The sequence below is a fragment of the Poromitra crassiceps genome (assembly GCF_964638095.1).
Source record: "Poromitra crassiceps genome assembly, chromosome: 28".
NCBI classification, from domain to species: Eukaryota; Metazoa; Chordata; class Actinopteri; order Beryciformes; family Melamphaidae; genus Poromitra; species Poromitra crassiceps.
In genome coordinates, this window is record NC_139651.1 from 10,824,356 (window position 1) to 10,829,355 (window position 5,000).

Below are 5,000 nucleotides of genomic sequence, written 5' to 3' on the forward strand. Positions count from 1 at the left end.
GTGTGTGTGTGTGTGTGTGTGTGTGTGTGTGTGTGTACTCGGGGTGGTGTGTGTGTGTGTGTGTGGTGTGTGTGTGTGTGTGTACTCGGGGTGTCCCTAGGGCCGAACAGCCTAGCCTGTCATCCTCCCTCTCTCCACTCAGTTACAGCCATAACGCCTGTCATGTTGGGCCCACATCACTTTGTGATGTGTATGTTTGACTGTATAGGAGATGCTCACGAGTCATTTTTTGCAAGTCCAAGTCAAGTCTCAAGTCTTTGAGGGGCAAGTCCAAGTCAAGTCTCAAGTCTTTGAGGGGCAAGTCCAAGTCAAGTCTCAAGTCTTTGAGGGGCAAGTCCAAGTCAAGTCTCAAGTCTTTGAGGGGCAAGTCCAAGTCAAGTCTTCAGTCTCTTGCTCTTGTCTCTGAGCGTTCTATCATCTGCTGCATGCCATCCGGTCTGCTTATAGCTAAAACTAAGAACTTCAAAGCATGTCCTCCTCACTCCTTTATTAGCATACAGTTTAGTATGTTATATAGTATGTATATGTACATATAGTAGTAGACATGTCCTTAATGTTAATGCAAACAACAAAATATAATCAAAATAAAGATTGTTCACAAGTCCCAAATCTCAAGTCCAAGTCAAGTCTCAATTCTTTGAGGCCAAATCTCAAGTTATTGTGTGAGTGACTTAAAGGAACACTCCGCCCATTTTCAACCAGCTTTGTATCATTAGAACATCAGTAGTATATCAGAAAACTGTAAACGGTTTTGAAGTCTGTCATTTAATTTGACAGTTATTGAGTGTTAAAGTGTGGACCAGTGACATCACTGGTCCACACTAACTCAAATTAATAACCCATTAACTCAAATCAACTCTCAATAACTGTCAAACTAGATGAATGATGAATAGTTTGACAGTTATTGAGAGTTGATTTGAGTTAATGAGTTATTAATTTGAGTTAGTGTGTGGACCAGTGATGTCACTGGTCCACACTTTAACACTCAATAACTGTCAAATTAAATGACAGACTTCAAAAACCGTTTACAGTTTTATGATATACTACTGATGTTCTAATAATACAAAGCTGGTTGAAAATGGGTGGAGTGTTCCTTTAAGTGTGGCTCAAGTCCAAGTCCCCATCTCTGCTGTAAATAGTTCTAAGGCTAATGTTTTCTTTGTCTTTCTTTGTGTCTGTAATGTGTACTGTACAGCAAGTCAAGTTCATTTGTATAGCACATTTCATGCACAGAGGCAATTCAAAGTGCTTCACATAAAATGGTTGACAGGAAAATAAAAGAATAAAAGAAGAGAATAAAATGGACATTTAAAAGCATCACAACAAAACTTAAAAAAAAGAGTATAAAAAGTGCATTAAGCAACAGGCGCAGCAGTTGCAAAAAGAGCTAAAAAAGGGGACTCATTGGGTTTGCATAATAGAATAAATAAATTTATCTATATTTAGTCCCCCGACATCATGACTATATAAGAAGCATGACTACACACACATAAAACTCAGGTCTGGGGTACGGTGTCCTCTTTAAGCTCCCCCTTACGCGTGCGTCCCTCCTGACGCATCACCTCACCCTCTTGTGAGTATATCCGTATTACGGAACCATCCCCCAGACCTGCAGCTTTTAGCAGTAATTGCAATCATCTATGTTTTAAAACCAATTGTATAATAGTGATTGAGAAACAGCTGTCAGCAGTTAAAAGCGACGGTAAACATAAAAGTCTTTAGTCTATTTTTAAAAGTAAGGTTGGGGCAGATCTGAGGTCTTCAGGTAATTTGTTCCAGCTAGCAGAAGCATAGTGGGTAAATGCAGCCTTCCCATGATTTGATTTGATCCTAGGGACAGTTAATAAGCTGGACCCTGCTGACCTAAGAATTCTAGACGGTTCGTAGCGTGGGAGCAATTCAGCTATGTATTTTGGGCCTAGGCCATTAAGTGATTTATAGACTAATAACAGTATTTTAAAATCTATTCTATGACACACTGGCAACCAGTGTAAGGACTTAAGAACTGGAGTGATATGATCAGCTTTCTTAGTCTTTGTTAGAACTCTAGCAGCAGCATTCTGAAGTAAGCCAGCAGAGTATTAACTCCTTCTTTGTTATATTATATATTAAGTCTTTGCGTCTGTAATGTGTGTACTGTACAGGAAGCCAGCAGAGTATTAACTCCTTCTTTCTTATATTATATATTAACTCTTTCTTTGTGTCTGTAATGTGTACTGTACAGGAAGCCAGCAGAGTATTAACTTCTTAGTGAAGAAACTCTATACACCGTGAATTGACTGGCTATTGTTTTTCCTCCATGTCGTTACTTCAAACAGTCTGACCTGTTTATTATGCAGGGAGGCTCTTCAGAGAGGAACTTCTTCTCCCTCCTGGAGAATCATTCATGATGGATGGCTTTCATGTGCAGACGAGAATGACGGGCTGCCTGAGACGTCTGCTGCGAGTCAGAGAGAGAGAGAGGGAGGAGAGAGAGAGAGGGAGGGAGAGAGGGGGAGAGAGAGAGAGAGGGAGGAGAGAGGGAGGAGAGAGAGAGGGGGAGAGAGAGGGAGAGAGAGAGAGGGGGAGGAGAGAAGAGAGGGAGGGAGAGAGAGAGGGAGGAGAGGGAGAGAGGCAGGGAGAGAGAGAGGGAGGAGAGAGAGAGGGAGGCGGAGAGAGAGAGGGAGGAGAGGGAGGGAGGGAGAGACTGAATTACAGCAGACACACATTTCAAAGAAACATGCCTTTAGCACAAGCTCAGATACAAGGCTTCAGAAGCCACAGGCACATACTGTACGTTTTCTTTCGACATGTATTTGTGTCATTTGCTTTCACAGTTAATTGCACCATAGGTATGTAAATGAGGGTCTGCAGTAGGCTGTGTTTGTCAGCCTTGTGATGGACTGGAGAACTGTCCATAGCATGCAACCAATACATGCTGGGATAGGCTGCTGAAAAGGCTTGAGCAGGTAGACAAAATGAACAAATGATTTCATGAATTGGCATTCAATCGTTCCAGCGAAGAAAAAAATTAATACCTTATTTGAATTATTCTTTGCCAGCTTGTGATGCCAGCTGGCTCCTGGTCTTCCATAAGTCTCACATGAAGTGGTGAAGATGCAGCAAAGGAAATACATGATGTCATGAAGCTGAATAGCAAAAAACAACAACAACATGATGACAATATTAGGTAAGCTCTCCGTTGGTTTTCGCTCCGTGACATCGCCCATTTGTTCAGACCTTTGGCCTCCTACACAACCTCTCAGTGTCTTCTCAAACACACACACAGCCTCCCTGGTGTCCCCCCATCACCCCACGTTCCAGCACCCTGGGGCCCAATAAGCAGCCATCTGCAGACAACCTCTTCCACCACGCTCCAGCACACACACACACACAGGCAGGCAGGCAGGCAGGGAGTCAGTGTTAAGAGAGAGAGAACAGGAGAGGTGAAAGTAGTTCAAGGGCACAAGTACTCCATCAAGCTGGAGTCGTGGGAATATCCACCCCCCTCCCCCTCGTGTGCACCAGGCGAGCACTGGAACCCCTTCACTCTCTCGGCTACCCCCCCCCCCCACTTTGAGTGGAGCGTTGTGACCCTGCATCACGTCTTCCTGCCAGGCCTCCTATCTAGCTCTAGATAGCCTCTCTCGTCTCTTGACCACAGACTGGTTCCCTGGATCTCCTGTTTGCAGCTTGGCTTTTTGACCCTCTCTGCCCCCCCATCCCCCCTATAAGATGACTCCGGCCTCAACATGGCAACCCCTGCTGCCCCTGGCCGGCTCCCAGCTCTGGTGTGGATGGGTGGTGGGTGGTGTGGGTGGGGGGTTGAAGCTGTCCTCTGGTGCTCCAGCAGCCCTGCCTGCTCATCCATCCTAGCCTGCCAGCCCACAGATCGATAGCTCTGCTCTCTTAATCAGCTCTCTGGTGACTGTGGGCGGAGGACTGTGTGTGTGTGTGTGTGTGTGTGGACAGAGGTACTTGTGTGTTTCTCTCCATCTTCGTTTCTCTAGCTGCTCATCATGGCTGTTTATCTCAGCTGCCTGGATTTTAGCCTCCTCTCTCTCTCTCTCTCTAAATCCTTAGAATATCATTTGTTCAAATATTCCTCACGCTGATTCTTCCTCCTTGGTTTCTCTGTCCTAACAACTCTTTCTCCAGCCAGTTCTGCTCACGGCTCCAATCTCTCTCCGACAGCGGCGTTTTACATTTCTCTCTCTCTCTCTTCGCACTCACACACAGTCTGTCCACGCTGGCGGCGTGCCAGGGCTCATTCAGACGCAGACAGACAGTCACACAGTCAGGTCGGTCCAAAGTGCCACCACAATGTGTTTTGGACCTGTAGAGAAGACAGAAGAGACAAGAGGAGGGACCGGGGGAGACGGGGATGACGAGAGGAGAGGAGAGGTGAGGAGAGGGAGGGCTAGTCAGATGGAGCGTGGAGCATCCAGATCCAGCTGTGGTGGTGTTGTGCCTTGCTCCAGAATCCGCCTTCAGGCTCTCATCACACCTGTGTAACCACAGCTGCGCACACACACACAACACAGACGCACACACACAACACACACACACAGAGGAAAAACAAAAGTAGTGTAACACCACCATGGCTCATAAAAAAGCACCAACCAAAAATAACTCAAAAATATTTCATTTTATTACATTGCAATAAAATATCTGCTAATTCATGTGCTTCGACGTGCATCCGTTTCACAAGAACTTAACCTAAAAGTGCATTTTCAATGTCAATTTTTTTGACTTATTCCACCACTTCATTGTCTCTCATTATATTTTATTGCTGGTGTAATTAAGTGTAATTCTGTTCACTTCACAGCACACACATTTTGCCCTTCCCTCCAATCAAATCTGTGAAAACACCGTTCATACCGATAAAACATCTGAACACACCAACAACAATGCTCAAACCTCTCTTTCCAGTAGGTACCACTGCGTTGCCATATCTGTATTGGAACAGCCAAACCTAAACAGTACAGTATTATGCACAGTTCTGTTATGGACAGAACACT